Here is an 18,148-nt window from a genome sequence, read left to right as displayed (position 1 = left end):
TAGATATCCTGTTTTGCAGTTAACCTGCTTTGTTGATGTGCTATCTTATTGACATCCTGCCTTGCAGTCTTTCTATCTCAAGCACATGGGATGTTCTTACGAGAGCAGGCTGGCTGCTGATCCGGAGAATTTTTTTATTTTAAAGCAAACAGGACGTTCCCCTGGGAGCATGCTAGCTGTGGGTTTTGAGGAGGGGGTCTGTAGGGTCTTTCACTTCCTGCCTGGTTACTGGCTAGTCAGAATTTTATTAAACCAAACTTGCAGTGTACAAAAGCATTACCCCACAGCACAATAGCTCTACCTAGCTATAAAGCAAACCAAAATTACTTTAATCAGCAACACATCTAGAGTTCAGCAGTGATACTTTTATCTTAGAAATAACCAACTATTGACTAATTGGACTTAAGTGTATAATAGGAAGGAGTTCATGCTTGGAACTTCAAAATTAGTCAGTTACCCATGGGAGAGAGGCCATAGTTCCTACAGAACCCTAAACCATATCATTTCTAATTGTATTCTCAATACTTAAGAGTATCAATATGTAAGTGTCACTTTCAGCCCTCATCAAAAAAGCTCCATTTTTTTTAAAAAGATGAAAACTATTAAAGAGATACACAACTGGTCAAGTTGCAGAGAGTAAATGACCTCAGGGGAATCTAACCCCAACTGATATATCTACAATGCAAATGACAACAGGGTTTCTAACCCCAACTGATAGATCTACAATGTAAATGACCACAGGGTTTCTAACCCCAATTGATACATCTACAATGTAAATGACCACAGGGTTTCTAACCCTAATTGATACATCTACAATGTAAATGACCACAGGGTGTCTAACCCTAATTGATACATCTACAGTGCAGCTTCTATACCCCACGCTCATGGAAACTCACAGAAGAGAGGTGATAGAATTTTAAGAGCCAGAGGATTAGGATGTCTGTTGCCAAGTGGTATCTTTAAGAGATGACAGAGAAACTTTACCAATGAACACTCAACTACGTGGTTGCATAACAAGATTGTATGTACCATGCCAATGTGGATAAGGGAAATTTCACAAGGTCCCATCTCTAAATAAAGAGCACAGGCAATCAATGGCTACTGAGAGAGAGAGAGTTATTTTTATATATAGATAAGCCTATTGATAGGCTATCCAATGCTAACTTCTCTAAACATGTATATGCACCAGCAATAATAATGTGCGTGTGTATAATTATAGAGGGAGAGGATTTGTGAGGAAATAGTACAGGGTGTTAGAGGAGTTGGAGAGGGAGAAGGGTTATGGAAATTTTTAAATAATTATTTTAAAAGACTAGCTATCACCATGAGAATGTGAAAATTTTTAGCCATCTTTTTTTAATCCACTACAGCATCTCTCCCTGCTTGTTTATGTTGTATCTGTTCATTCCCCTTTTGAACTTTTGTTCTGGTGTTATTCCTTTTGTTCTGGCCACGTGTGCCTTGTACACAAAATGGTTTCTATCTGGTTAATTCTACTTTTCTTTTCCTATTGCAGTTTCCTGTTTTATACATTTATTTGTTCCTGTATTTACTTTCTCATTTTCCATCACTAAAATTCCACTGGTTCACACTGTTTGTTCACTATTTTCTCATCAATCTCTAGAGTAAGTCTTGACACTAAAAGGGAATTCATCAGTTATTTCTTTGAATAAATGAATGAATGAATGAATGAATGAATGATGGCTAGTGCAAAGGCCAGTGCGCCAGCCATTTAAGATAGACACTATGTCTGCTCTCCCAACACTCAGCCTGAAATTGAAACTCTGTTAATTTGGAATTAGAGATATGGATTCAAACTACAATAATATGAAGGAGAATTTTAAAATTTGTCTAATATATGAGCAAGGTTTACAGTTCTCAAAAGTGAAACTTGAACACTAAACATTTATATAAACACATAGTTCTCCCTTCTCTGCAATGGTAGTGACTTCCAGGAACCCATCCTGGGAAAATTTGTCAAGCTATTTCCAAGGTCAACAGTAAAGAATGCCAACTTATTATCAGTTTTTCTGTCATGAGTGTTAACTAGACATCTACCAGATTCTTTTTTATTTATGTTGAATTTCTTGGATGACAGAATAGGAAGCAAGGTCAGGCTTGGCGGAACATGCCTTTAATTCCAGCACTCTGGAGGCAGAGGCAGGTGGATCTCCATGAGTTCTAGGCCAGCCTGGCCCGCAAAGCAAGTTTCAGGACATTGAGGGCTACTCAAAGAAACCCTGTTTCAAAAATAAATAAAAAAAGGTGAGGTAGAGAGAGAACAGGAAGCATATTGATGAAAATGTCTTATCTGTGTGAAGCTACACTCTCAAAGATTCCCCAGTGTTTCTTTCAAAACATGAACTGAACACGGGCAACAACAACAGACATACTAAAATGGGCAGGTAGGAGTCCTTGACCATGTACAAAGAACTGCATGCCACTAGGGTGTGCTGAGAGTGGAGAAAGTAGTGTTCCCTGGGGAAGAGCACACCAAATAGTTACTCAATTACAAATGAAACATTGAAAACTCACATAACAAGTAACATTATATGGACTGAATACATTATATTTAAAAATAAATGCATGCACATTTATCTATTAAAGATAATTAATGAAAGGAGACCATGAATTTGGAGGAGAGCAAGGAGGTGTATTGTGGAAGAGTTTGGTGGGGGTAAATGATGTAATTATGTTACAATAGCAAAATACAAGTGATAAATTTCAAAATTGGCTTAGAATATCTTTTAAAACTACAAAGTATAATCTACTTGTTCATCTATTTTTTAACATCTACTCTGATTATGCCCAGAAATGTGTCAGTGAGAGACAAAAAGAAGAACCAAAAATATGATAGTTCGTGCCTTATATTTTTACTAATCGTTGCAAAATTTTGTTTTTAAATAGTGAAACTTTTACAACAATATGAAATAACAGCAATGTGTAATAGAATTTACTAATATCCTTTCATCTATAATTCCATTAACTCCCAAGCAGCCAAGAATAAGAGACATATATTCACTCTATACGTGTATGCATAAAGTTAAAATCTGATAATAAGCTGGGCGGTGGTGGCGCATATTTAAAATAAAAGACTGTTGATAAATGAACAGCCTTGTGGATTTGTTAGCTGGTTCCTGTAACCCTGAAATAATAAATGTGTTTATTAGACAAAATGGGCACTAGCACTTGAAAATATTCATAATAATTCAACTTCATTTTCCATAAAGAAAAATCAGAAGAAAATTACACTGGAAAACTGCCTTCTTTTTCCCTTGTCAATATGTGAAAGCAAAACACAAGTCATACACATATATATGCAAACACATATGCACACACACACGCACACGCACACACACACACACACACACATTGATGTCCTATGGTAATCAAAAACTGGTTCCAAATAAAATAATAAAGAACTTTCAGATATGCATTGCACATGGGGAAAAACATATCAAACTAAGCCGAAAGGGTAAATCAACTGACCAAACACGTTAACTAGAGAATGATCTCACCTTGGATGCCAGGGTCCATGCTCAGTGTCAGTAAATTGCATAGTAGATATGATGGTAGCTTTTTAAGGTTCTTGAATTAAACACAAATATGAAAGCTAAAAAATTTTCCCTTTAGGGAGAGATTCACAAATGATTCTGGAATAGCAGGACTAATACTACATCTTTATGCCATAAACCCTTGTACGTAACCAACATAACCATTTCGGGAATAAGGAAAACAAAGGTACCTAAGATTTTGACAAATGTGGTATGAACCAAATATAAAACAAAGCGGAGAACTGGCCTCTCAGGTAGATCTCTGTATTTTTTACTGCTTTACAGTTTTCTCCAGTGCTACATAATTCTACACTTGAGACCGTTCATGCAGCCTCCCAAATGCTATTTAGTAAAAAGTATTTATTTAGTCCTGTTAGATTTTTTTTATAGAAAAAAATCATCAGTTAAAAAGAAAATAAGACATCAAGTAGTATTCTATTCCTATGGCCTCAAAAATTGTGGAGAACAAAAAAACAGTTAAAAAAAAAGACTAGTAACTGAATGAATCTGCGTAATTAGTGAGATTAAATATAGATCATCATTAATCATTGAAAAATTTGAATTCAAACCAAGAGATGTAGTTTTGCTGCAATTATATAATTATGGTGTACATATAAAGGAATTAGCTAAGAGAAATTAACCACTCCTTAAATTACCTAGAAATAATGTTTAAAATACAGCAGGATTCCTTAAGATTTTCCACTGTTTCTATTATGGCTTTATTCAGGAATATTATGAGCTGATTTCTTAATAATAAACTGCCCATAACTGCTGAGTACGCAGGGGAGTCAGCCTGCATTGCAATTAGGTTACCCATGAGGGAAAGGGCAAACTTAACAATCTGAACTCAGAACAGGAAGGTGTGCAATTTTCCATGAAAGGTCAGATAATATTCTAGGTTTCTGGACCACATATACTTCTTCCTTTTGCTTCTCTATTTTCATTAAAAATTTTTATGGTAGATAGGTGCATGAATAAACCAAGGGATTATTGGCTTATTCATACAATATAAAGCTCAGTCATTCAGCCAGGATAATTCTCTATTTTCTTGTTATCTAAGAATGTGTAATTACTTATATTCAAAGTATCATAGTTTTTCTTAAAATTTCATATATTAGTGTTCCTTTATTATAGTTCTTACTGAGGCCCTACACTGCATCTTTAGCTTGGCTGTTAATCAGTTAGGAGTAGCCTTTGGTTTTACTACAAAACATCAGTAATTTAACAAAGACATCAATTTATACATATTTGTGATTCTGTGTGTATTCAAATAATAATCAACCTACTGTATAATACTAACCCAAATACCAATTATTCTGGATCTCCTGCATGATGGAATGCAGGTTCTTATTGTCCACATCAATGGAAAATCAAAAATACTGCCCGGAAATGGTACGACTTTAGCAACCCCTTCTAGAAAGAGCCAGATAGTAGAAAATGTCTATAAAAAGCAAAATAGTGGAGCTCTGAAAGTCTTATCTTCTCTGCCCCAACTAAACAGTTCTTCTGCTGTAGACCTAAAACATCTATAGGAACACACGAATGAATAAGTATTCCTATTGCTTTTGCATTAAAATTTTAATTATAGTTATTAAAATTTAAATTTTATATACTTTTACACATCTTAGAAGTCTATTCCATTCTTAAAATTATCGTGGACCATGGAAGTATACAGCAGGCAATAGCTAGTGTTCTCTAGTCAATCCACCGAGGAATGATTCTCTGATAGAAGAGAATTCCACCCAGGCAAGGCCTGTGGGGCCACCAACTCTGGAAGCTGTTGCTCCAATCTGCAATTTCACATTTGCTAAAGCGACTGTCATTTCTCCCCAATACCTGCCCTCTAGTGTGTAATATCACATGATGTGTATATACAATCTTCTGATTGCATCTCAATTTTATGAGCACATATATCTGTGGATGGTCAAGAAGATGACTTCTTATTAAACTGTATAATTTTGACACATAGAAAATACACTAGGACATGCTTCATAACTAGATCTATTGTCCCATGAAGGCTGTAAGAGATTTAAAAAAATGTTTTGTTCCTTTTGCTCAGACTAGTATCAGCAATTTCTCCTCAGTATAAGACAAGCTACACACAGTTATCTCATTTTTACCTCAGAGCAAGTTCAAACTCTACTAAAGGTTTTTGTAAACGGATCATAAGTTTAAAACTTTATAGTCATGCACAAGGTCAGAGTTGCGGGTGTCTAACCAAGGTTATTAATTCAAAGCATCCTAAAAATGTCTTGTCAATTCTTTCCTCGCCAAGTCTAGCTGATAAAAGAACTATGTCTTGCAGCTTGTCTCACCCATCACTATGTCCCAGGATTCTGATCACAGTCTTACACCAGAATCCTTGAAACTTTCTGTTGCCATGGCAAAGGGCTCTGTCCTTATCGCTTACACAAAGAAAGTATTGTGACCAATGAGATGTGACCCTTGTAACTTTTTCTATTGCCTTAAACCTTCTGTAAAAAAATATTTTTAAACTACATAAAAAAAAGAAGAAAGGAGAATTGAAACAGAAAATTTAAGAAGATTAAGAACTACAGAATTAGAACAGAGAAATAAAACAGAGGAACACTAAAAACTGTAGAGGTTTAAAACTAGAGGAAGAAGAATAAAAAACAAGATCAGCATATCAAAATATTCCAGGAGTGCAATAGTGGCACTTGTATCTTGAATGTAACCAATAGCCATTCAATTGAAGCTGAGGCCTGATCAATAGGAGGGACTTAATTCCTGGTAACCTAGACCATTGCTTATGACTGATGAGATCATGAACCCACTTTCCCAAAACAGTAAAACACCTAAGGGCATTCTAAATACCCATTCTTTTCTTTTATTAACCAAGCTTTTATCATAAAATATATTTGGATTATAGTTTGCGTGGGGGGGGGAAGGGCAGAGAATCTGTAAAGAGATGGGGAGGAGAAATGTTATTCATTATAATTGCTCACATACTAGCTGTTCCCTTTAAAAAACAAATGGGGAAAAAGGAACTTCTGGTGTGGGAGGTCCTTCTATCTATGTGTTGCTTTTATTGGTTAATGAATAAAGAGCTGGCTTGGCCTATAGCATAGGAGGAGGAAGGTAGAGTCAGGAGAGAAGCCATGGAGCCACCAGAGCCAGATGCTGGGAATTTTACCTGGTAAGCCACAGCCACATGGCAATACACAGATTAATAGAAATGGGTTAAATTAATATGTAAGAGTTAGTCAGTAAGAAACTAGGGCTAATGGGCCAAGCAGTGATTTAATTAATGTGGTTTCGTTGTGGTTATTTTGATTCTGAGTGACAGGAACTAACTAGTGGCCTCCCTCCAACAAACCTCACTCTGTTCTATTTTCCCATCCAAACTCTACTCTCTTCACAGCCAAACTTGACTAAAATATTTTGATACTTGTTCTTCATCTTTTTTTCACCACTCATAGGTTTGACCACACTCTATAGTATTGGACAGTCTGACTTTAACAGGTGTTCCTTGTCACAAGTGAATTTCAGTGACTATTGAGCCCTTGTTGCCTTTCAAAAGGAACCTATACTATTGGCTTTATTTTTCTTTCTGAAAAGCATTCTTGCATTTAGTTTTGTGTGCAAAAGCATGTCTGCTGCTTCTTTAAATTATACTGTTATATCTCATCTGCTCATGTTTCTCTTATCAGAATTTGGATAGTGAGCGTTCCTCAAGTCCTGGGTCTTCTTCAACATCTGAACTGACTGATGACTACTGAGGTAGCCACAGTTTCTACTCCTTCCTAATGTCAAATGGTACCCTAATCTGTATCTTCAGATCAGAAATCACTTTTTCTTCCGGGTCTCTAAATTCAGCTTCACAGCCATGTATCTCAGGTGAGGTTTGATACATTCACTGACAAACTATACCTTCTAGAAGCATCCAGTCATTACATTACTATTGTTCCCTTCTATTTTAAAAGCTCACATGACCATCTTCCAAAGGTCTAACAACCCTAGTGCTTGGCATTATTAGAGTTCTCTTCTTAGTGATGTCCCACATCCTGTCAACACACAGATTCTCAATCATCCTTGAGTCTATCATCTTCAATTTTTAGTAGTGTGTACATTCAAATCAATATAACCATTCACCTAACTAGTTTCAGTACAAAATACAAGCTACCAAAGGCAGAAAGTGCTCTAAACTTAAGGGGTGGACAAACCCCAGGACAGAATTAGTGCGATTTATTAAGAACTTAATAACAGAAACGCTTCTTGCATGGTAGTAACACAGATGACCTAAGAACCCAAAATAAAAAAAAAAAAAACAAAGAAAGAAAGAATTAATTGCCAATCTGGACAAAAAGCCCACAGCTCAGCTTCATGAACCAAAGACTTTACAAAACATAACTCAGAAATGCCCCAGGTCATAGCTGACAATCTTAATGACTTCATTTATCCCATAGGGTTTGGATGTGTGCCAGGATTCAATAGCAACCAAAACAGGTTTACAACCAATATGACTGCCTTCATGTTAAACTGTAGTCCCATACTTAAACTTCTGGCAGTTTCTTCAGTCCCCACCTTCATTCTTTCTGGATCATTTTCTGTCTTCAAAACAGTCTTTTATTTAGTGCCAGGACAAGTTTCTAGAATGGTAGGAAATCAAAACAAAACAAAAAAGATAATAACAAAATAATTTAACTGGATCAATCAGAAAATAAATTTTAAATCCAATGTACTAAATCTTGCTGAATATTGTTATAGTTCATTGAAAAAAGAGTATTTGTATATCCAAAAACTCATAGTGTTTATCTTATAAGTATGTTTGGTAATAAATATCTCACTTAATGATTTAGTCAAAGAACATAGAGAAAGTATCCAAAAGAGAAGGGTATGCGGATACTGTCTCATATGGATAAAAATAGCAGGCAGGACACCTCCAAGAGACCACAGGTTTGTTTAAGTTGATGACATGAAAATACGTGAGATACAGTTAGTTTTATGGGATAAAAATTCATAAAAATTGAAGAAATAATGTGATTAAAACTTCAAGGGAAAGTAAGGATAAAACCGTACCAGAAGAAAATAAAATGTGACGTGACTCTTAGAAGTTGTTTGAGTATTAAAGAGTGAACAGAAAGAGGAGAATGGGACAGAGAAAGAGAGAGGCTGGAGAGATTTAATATATTCACAATATCTGCCTTGGCATGGCTCAATTTCCTTGCCCCATAGTTTCTGTACAGTAATTATATATGTAAACTTGTAGATGGGAATTGTCTTTATACTTGTTTAGAGTTTTCATATTAGTCTACACACAAGGACAGGCAATATAATGTTTTTTTTAAAAAAAAAAAACTCCAATTTTAAGGTAAAAGGTGACAAAGGTCAAATTTTACCAACAGAGGATGAGAGAAGGATCCTGGAAGACACAATATCCTGAATTAGAAACTCATCCTGGTACTAAATAAAAAAAAAATACTGTTTAGGTGATTTAAAAAATGGAATAGAGGGAAGGAGAGCAAGGATAAGAAAGCAGCCAGGGGCTAGAGAAGAAAGCATTGAGGAAGTGAATTCGGGTAGGAGCATAAAGTTAACTTTCCACATTTACAATAGAGAACTTTTAATATAATATTTGTAAATGACATAACAATGAATTAGTATAAATGTACCATTTGGGATATAAATGTAACCACCAGGATAAAATAAAGCTGGTAAATTCAGAAAGTGGGCAAAATAAACTTTGTGCTGGAATTTTTCCAGAAAACGCCTTTTTACATACACTATATTTTGATCATGATTTCTCCTCGCTCATCCACTATGAGACCCTCCCCTTCTCTCCACCCTCTCAACTCCACGCCTTCTTTCTCTCTATCTTTAAAAAACAAACTGGCAATAAAGCCCAGAATAAAACTAAAGGAAAAGCACTAAACACACACACACACATGCATGCATGCATGCACACTCCAAACTCATAAATCATAAACCACAATATGAAAGCAGAAGACCATTAAGGTAAAAAATTACCAAACAATGCAGTATGATACAAAAAATTCTCCAAAATGCTGGGCATGGAATTTGTCCACACATGGAGTTTGTATACCCAGTGAGACTCCATTGGGAAAAAAAAACTGAATTTTTCTTTGTGAGTGGTTATGAACTGGAGATAGCTTCTCAGGTATGAATAGAAATTCACTGGACCCCATCTGCCTTGGTCTGCTCAAGTTCTGTGTGTGCTCCCACAGGCTCTGTGATTTCATATGCACACCAATCCTACATATCTGGAAGATGATTTCTTGGTGTCACACATCCCTGTTGGCTCTTACAACATTTGGCCTCCTCTTTCCCATAGCTCCCTGAGATGTTTAATGAATTTTTAATGTTTACATCTGGAGATCTTTAATGAATACATCCCATTTAGGACATTTAGGACTGAGTATGCCATGGTCTGTTCCTCTCAGCATGTGCTGCGTATTTTTATGTCAACATGACACAAGCAAAAGTCATCTGAGAGGAAAGAATCTCAATTAAGAAAGTGCCTCAAGGGAGGGGAGCAGAGAACAACGTAGAGCTCAATAAAAAACAATAATAAAAAAAGAAAGAAAGAAAATTCCTCTATAAGTTCAGGTTGTAGGCTGGCAAATAAGTCATTTTGTTACTTAGTGATCAATGTGGGAAAGCCCAGCTCATGGTGGGTGGTGTGATCCCTTGGCTTGTGGTCCTGGATTCTATAATAAGGAAGGCTGAGCAAGCCAAGAAGAGCAAGCCAGTAAGCAGCATCCCTCCTCAGCCTCTGTATCAGTTCCTGCCTCCATGTTCCTTCTCTGTTCCGGCCTCCATGTTCCTTCTCTGTTCCAGTTCTTTCTCTGACTTCCCTTACTGATGAATTCTTCCCTGAAAATAAACCCTTTCCTCCCCAGCTTGGTTTTTGGGTCATAGTATTTCATCACAGCCATAGAAATCCTGAGACACAGCATAGACATTGCTCAGTTGTGGGTCTCCATGTTAGCTCCCATCTACTCTACGAGGAAGCTCATCTGGTGATGGCTGAGTGAGACATTGATCATGTTATACTCAGTTCCTAGATTTAATTACATTGAGATAAAAGAAAGATTATATTAGATTTTAATGCTATTCAAGTATTTAAATGCAAAAGGCATAAAAACAGAATATACTAAGAAATAAAAATAAAAGCCTCAAGAAAACAGAGAAACCAGAAGTACTTTTAGAGATATTTCTTTTGCTGGGAATAAAACATCTTGGTCTGCAAAAAGGATGTAATCCTGGATATAGCTCTCATAAAAAAAAAATAAGAAAGGTCTATCAAACTCAAAACTTTCTTACATATATCAGAGCCAGAAATACACAGACTCACAAAGACAATTGTTATCCATATCAAACAAGAGCAGAAACAATAAGCAGAATAATGTGAGGTGAGGACCCTTGGGTATTATGTACTTGTGTGATGTCTCAGTACTCCACAGCGTGTGTGATGTCTCAGTACTCCACAGCGTTCAATGTGAAATTCTTCCCTCAGCTGTAAACCTGGCATTTGGCAAACTTTCACATTTGTCTGTTATATTTAGCAGCGATGAGGCATTCGGCATAATACAGCGAGTTCTGTCCTCCCACAAGTGTGCAGCTCTCCTTGCAATCCTTTTAGTCTTACGTTCTCAAGAATATCTTATGCATTTTACAGCTGACAGAAAATGAAAACACACTAATTATACTTAATTATTTAAACGTTGGTTATTTCAAATATCTACCATGCAAGAGTTATATAATCAAAGACGCAGAAATTTCTCAATTTCTTTTTGAAGTTAGCAAAAAGTGATTGAGTCAGTTTATGCACAAGCCCGGAGTCTTATATTACAAAGGGCAGCCAGATAACAATTTAAATCAAATTTGATATATAAATTGTTTTTCTCCCATTCCTACAAAATATTGGTCATCCAGCTGGACATTTAATTTTTTTAATTTTTAATTTAACCTAATATTTAAATATTTGTTGGTGAGAAACTCTGATTCATAGAACAGTCTACCTTGTGAAAAGTTAACGTTTCCTCCCTTTATCCTCTGCTGGTTCCAGTTAAAACCATTCTTATCAGTAAATGCTGGTCCATGGTTCCAGATATTCCACTCACAGCATCCAAAAACAAAAATACAAGGTCTGCCTCGCTTGAATGTTGTCTAACAAAGTTTCAAACATTTACATCCATGAGTCTGGTGGGTCACCTTGCCTTCCTTGATCATTCAGATCAGCCTAAGCTTCGTTTAGTGACTCTGGATATCTCCCTCTATCTCCCTCCCTTTCTTTCTCTTCTTCCCTCTCTTCCCCTCCCTCACTCCTCTCTTTCTCCCCCATTCTTCTCCCCCCTTCTCTCTTTCTTCTTTCCCTGACACCATCAAGAAAAATTATTAGGTCTGTGAAAGCAGAATTCATGTTTTCTTGCTCTCTATGTAAAACTATGCTTGAAACAGAGTAGGCAGCTGATAGAAGTTTACTCCTTGTTTATCCAGTGTGAGTGTAGCTCTGTCTTCTGCCAAGTTCAAAATGAATGGAACCAAAATAAAAACAATATGAAAATGTAACTTTTGGTCTTAGACAATGATGAACACATAAACGCTAATCTTTTTGAGTGGTAGATCACTTACATTAATTAATACTGTTTTCTAGTTTTGAACTAGGAGGATGAAAGTTGTCAATGAAGGCTATGAAATTTGTTGAGCAGTTTCATGAATCTTCTAATAAAAGTAGCATCAAGTTTAAGGTGTGCCATATTATCATTTTTCTTAAGAAATTTCTGAAGAATAATTTAATTGTTTACCCCAGAAACGATGTCTGAGAAATGAATATTTGTTTCCTTGAATCTGAAACTGCTTTCCCCCCAAACCTTGTCATCTCATTTATAAGAGAGAGAATTCTTGAATGGAATATATGTATGGATTGACATATTGAAAACTTGAAAGGAGCAGGCTGAGGAATAAAAATAATCCTTCAGAAAAATCTCTTTAGTCCCTAGAAATCTGTCCTCAGGTGACACCAATAACAAAACAGCTCCTTCTACTTGGCTCGGAGCAATAAAACCTTGTCCGCTATAAATGCCACGAGTGTTTTATTCAGACAAACAGAATCTAATTTTTCGGTTCCTTTCTCTTTTTAAAAATTCATTTCCTGTTCTCTTTCTCCTTCTTTCTAAACTCCCTCATTTTACTAATAGACCCATCTCTTCCTCAATTGCCTTCCAAATTGAAATAGTCATTGAAGTGCTTTCCATTCCTGCGGCCAGGTGCCTTTTGATTCTCTAGCTAAATTGGGTCTGTTGTTTAGGCATGATCTGCTCTGGTTTGCTCTAACGTCATCATTATAATCAGGACGACGATCCTGGGATAAGCAACAATTTTTCGAAGAACATATAGACTTCATCTCTCTGAGGAGCATAAACTTATCCAAGCAAAGAAGATCTCATTAGCCAACTTAAGCAAGTGCACATGCATACTGGCAGTAACCGCTTTAGATGGCCAAGTTCCAGCTCAGTATTTCAGAAGAATCTAAGAGTATATTAGCCTTCCGGGCACATTTAAAGATTATCCAACAACAACAACAACAACAAAAATCAAAGGCACAGTAACTATAGTTCTTTAGATAGATAGTTTCTTACAACAGTATAAAACCCAGGTCTTCAAGTTCTGTCTAAATTTTCAAAAGCTGGAATAAATTTCACAGTGATAGATGTTAAAAAATTCAGGGATATTCTCTTTATGTAACTTCCCCTCTAATTTCCATCAGACAGTCTAAAATTTGAAATTGCATGTTAAACAAAGAGCAATATACATTCGTAGAATAAAAGGAAATAAAAACATCATTTTTCTGCCCATAGAATGTGATACAGAAAGGACCTGGAAGAAAACCTAGTGTACAGCTTCACTGTTTGGAAGAGGAAAAGGACACGTGGGTATTTTGTCACATCGGCCATGCCAGTCAAGTTGTTTAGAGGGAATGTTCAGACTCAGCTTGCATCCTTTTAATGCAAATCAGATGTGTGCTACTACTCTGTATCGTTTGATAGCAAATGCAAATACATGAAATACCCAAACCCGTCTGAACACTACCTCATCTCAGAGTCATGCAAAGTTAAACAAGAAAGGGAAGGAAACTGTGAAGAGTTGTTCTCCTTTGAAATCTCTCAGATTTACTCTCCCAGACAAGGAAAATGTGCACCCTGAAAAGTAGTAGGCTCAAGTCTCTGAAGTTGCTTAGAAATCTATCGATAATATTTCATTACCGGCAGAGCACTAAGTCCCTACTCAGACACTAGCTCCCAAATGTGGAGAAATCGGATTCCTGGGGTAATGATTCATTAACTTCAGCTCCTCCTTTGCCCTGTTCCATTTGGGGGGATTGATTTCCTTTCTCCATATAATTTCACTTGTCACTATTCATGACTTGAAAATTGACCCTCTCTTCTCTTTGTACTTTCACCCAGGAGCCAAGTTCTATTCTTAAAAACAATTGGAATTGCACATTAATGAAAAATTATTGAAGATGGCATTTGCAATAATGCTTGCTTTGAATCACTAATGCAAAACACTGTTCTTCAGATATTCCTACAAAGAAATACCAAATTACCACTAGCAGTTAAATAAAAGAACAAAAATGCAAGTGTCCAGTCCTTACCTCATCTAATTCCAAACGCACTCCAGCAGTGAGCTTAATTTCCGGCTTCCTTTTCTCCTAGGGAAAAACGAAATAGCCAATCATGAGTTCTCTGCCTCTCTTTTTATAAAATGATACTCATGTTTAAAGGCAAAGAATAAAAAGGTAGAAAGGAAACGAAGTCCAACTTTTCACAGAAGTTGAAGGAAGAGAGCCCTTCTGGGTGCTGACAGGATAAAACATTCTCCCCTCAAGGAAGAAGATGTCTTCTAGAGTCAAGCTTGATCAATGAGCAGCCAAGATTAGCATTCATAAAAATACTATTGTAGCATTGGTGAATATAATCAAATGGATGTGTAAGAAGAGAATACAAGGACAGAAACAGAACAAGAGCAGAGTTTGCTGGATCTCGAAAGCCCTTGTGTTGTGCACTTGGTGAAAGTGGCCATGTGGTCCCACCACAGTCCTGGGAGACAAAGATAGGGCAACTTTCTCTGCTGTGTGAGTTCTGACACTCTTCTGAAGTAAAGCTTTGGGGAAAAATGGGAACTCGAATAGGTAGCTATGGATAGATGAAGTGTGAGGTGACAGGAAAGGGAGGATAAAATAGGGAGGGGAGAAATGAGAGGGAGAGAGAAGAAATATGGGAAGGGTCAACTAAAACTAAGGGCCATTTGAGGGGCCACATGGAAATAGGTTCTATTTGATAAAAAAAAAATGTATAGAAAAGACAAAGTTCATGGCTTAAACTAAAACCGTGAAAGTGAATAAACATATCCTTTTGGAACCTTAAATAAATAACAGCAGAACAAAGTTTAAAGGCAGAGTGGCAGATTTAGATATTTAAACACTAACGAGCATCAGAACATAAAAGTAAATTCCATTTTTTTTTTTTTTTTAGTTAAATGTGGAAACACAAAGAGAAAAAAACTAAACAGTGGATCTTAATTCCACCCCTCGGTTCCCAATGGAATGTCCACCCCTCAGCTCCCAGTGGAATGTCCATCCCTCGGTTCCCAGTGGAATGTCCATCCCTCGGTTCCCAGTGGAATGTCCACCCCTTGGTTCCCAGTGGAATGTCCACCCCTCGGCTCCCAGTGGAATGTCCACCCCTCGGTTCCCAGTGGAATGTCCACCCCTCGGTTCCCAGTGGAATGTCCACCCCTCAGCTCCCAGTGGAATGTCCACCCCTCAGCTTCCAGTGGAATGTCCACCCCTCAATTCCCAGTGGAACGTCCAAGCAGATATACAAGTAGGGTAAAAATTTTCAACATTTACAGAAAAAAAAATTACAACAAAATTGTGAAGTGTGTGCAACATTTTTTTAAAAAAACATGGTTGGATATTACACAAACATGAGTAACATAACTGGTGTGAAGGGCTTTTTTTTTTTTTGCCCTTGTGAGCATGCCTGCTGCCGCAGAAGAGCCTGAGATACTTATTAGAAACCCATCAGCACACCCAAGTCGGAGGAGCTGACTTTGGCCCTGGTACAGACACACAGCATGCTGGTCTGGTCAGCAACCTTAACCACTCTGAAGACAGTGCAGAGTTTGGTGGGGTCTCCTCACAGCGGTACAACCAGCGGGAATTTCTACAGCCATCAGAACCTCTCCTGACCTAGACAACATGAAACTGCCCCAGCCAAAGCTTGTTCCCAGTTTAGGTATCTGATTTTTGGATTTTGATGTTCTGAAGACAATTTCATTTAAAGTACAAAAATGATCTTTTAATGGTCAACCAAATAATTTTGAGACCACCCAGAAGAATCTGTGAAATAAGTAAATAAATAATTATGTTGGCACTTTTGTTTTGCAAAGCCCAAAATGCATTGTCTTTAAATTGATGACTTGAAATTTGGGGATTTTTCAAATGACGGCTCAGTGAATAAGAGAGCTTGTAATGCAAACATAAGGACCTGAGTTCAATCTCCAGAACCTACTTACGAAGCTGGATGTGACCATATACATGCCTGTAACCTCAAACTGTGCGATCAAGGACAGGGATTCACTGGTTTTGATGATAGCAAGGAAGCTCCAGGTTCAGCTTAAGATACTGTTTTAAGCAGATAAGCCCGCAAGTAATAAAGCAGGACACTTGAAATTCATCTGTGACCTCAACATGTGTGCACAGTTGTGACTAAACACGAGTGCATACATAGCACATACACATACAATGCACTCACACACTGATACATACACTTACAATACTCTCTTTCATACACATACATGGCATGATTAATAAAAACCCAGAGACTAATATTGGGATCCAACCTGAAGGTCAGAAAAACAAAACAGCCAGCCACTGGCTCTTACCTCTACCCCAATCCAAAATGGTGATCCTTCCTCCAGGAATCTCAGAATGAGACTGTGTCTGAGAGCTATCTCAGCCTGTCTTATTTTCCTCTCTAGTGCTGGGATTAAATACATACACCACTACTGCCGTTTCTATGGCAAACTAGTGTAGCTATTGAAATTAAAGATGTGTGTCACCACTGCCTGGTCTATAAGGCTACCCAGTGGGGATGTTTTACTCTTCAACCTTCAGGGAAGCTTTATGTATTAAAATACAAATAAGATATCACTGCATACACATGCATATACACACAAAGAATATTTTTGAAAGAGATGTACATAAATGCACATAAATATTGGCATATATCATGTGTTTACCTTAGCCTGGTTTATATTGTGAAAGTATGAATTGAGTATGTTTTCTTTCCTTTTTCCTACTATGTGTAATGTACTGTTTAATGCTCCTGAATTATCTTTTTATATTCTCTTCATTATCTTCATTGGTCTTCTTCTTCCATGCTCAGTTCATGCCTCCTACAGGAGAAGTGGTTTCTACAATCTTCACCTAAATAAATGTTCCACGTGTGATTATAGACATTTCTGTGTATTCTCATCATTGTACTTACTACATCATATTAAATCTGTTTGAATGGCTTTCTTTTATAACAAACCACTAAATCATAAGGTATTCAAAATGCATTTTGAGTAAACCTGAAAAGAACTGCTTAACTGACAGGAAATGCAGAAAGAACAATTTAGAGCAGGTCATATATTTAGCTTTGAATGTAGTGAGTTTGTAGCAATAATGGAATAGAAGTTTCTGGAAAACTATTTAGAAAATTTCCTCATGGGAATTTACACTTTGAGAGCAGAAGAAAAGTCAGGAAATAAGAGATTGTATGTCAATTTCAAGTGTTTATTCGAGAGTAACACTTTAAAATATTAAGGAGCATGTCAAGGAAAACATGGGAAAAGGAACAAAAGAAAGTGACCATGCAAATTCTTATTCTAAGCAGAACTGAAACACGAAATCTGAATCCCAATGTAGAGTGATCCAAGCTACTTTGTTGGGATGACGGCAGTATGGTGTGGGAAGTCCATCTGTATATGTGTTGTTTTCATCGGTTAATGAATAAAGAAGCTGCTTTTGGCCAATAGCTTAACAGAGTAAAGCCAGACTGAAAGAGATAAAGAGAGTAGGCAGAGTTAGTGAGATGCTCAGTTCATGCCTCCTACATGGAGCCACCAGAGGGTAAAGATGTGAGCTACCAGCTAGAACCTTGCCAGCAGGCCTCGAGCCTCATGGTAAAATATAAAATAATGGAAATGAATTAATTATAAATTAATAGTAAGAGCTAGCTAGCAATATGCTCAAGCTGTTGGCCAAACAGCATTGCAAATAATATAGTTTCTGTGTAGTTATTTTGAGGCTAAGCAGCCAGGAACAAGCAACTCTCCCACAACAGCTGTAGATTGTATTTAGAACAGTGGTTCTCAAACTGAGGCAACTGATCACCAAGAAAGCATTTGACAGTGTCTGGAGGCATCTTTGTTTGTCAAGATTGAGGACAAAATGATAAAGGGGGCATGCTGCAGGAGTCCAGTGTTGCTCAAGATGCTACCTGTACTGATTTTAAAGACATACAACAAAATTTCACAGATTAATGGGATCAAAGCCGGGC

This window comes from Microtus ochrogaster, linkage group LG7_11 (genome assembly GCF_000317375.1).
Source record: "Microtus ochrogaster isolate Prairie Vole_2 linkage group LG7_11, MicOch1.0, whole genome shotgun sequence".
NCBI classification, from domain to species: domain Eukaryota; kingdom Metazoa; phylum Chordata; class Mammalia; order Rodentia; family Cricetidae; genus Microtus; species Microtus ochrogaster.
Note: the sequence above shows the minus strand (reverse complement) of the source record.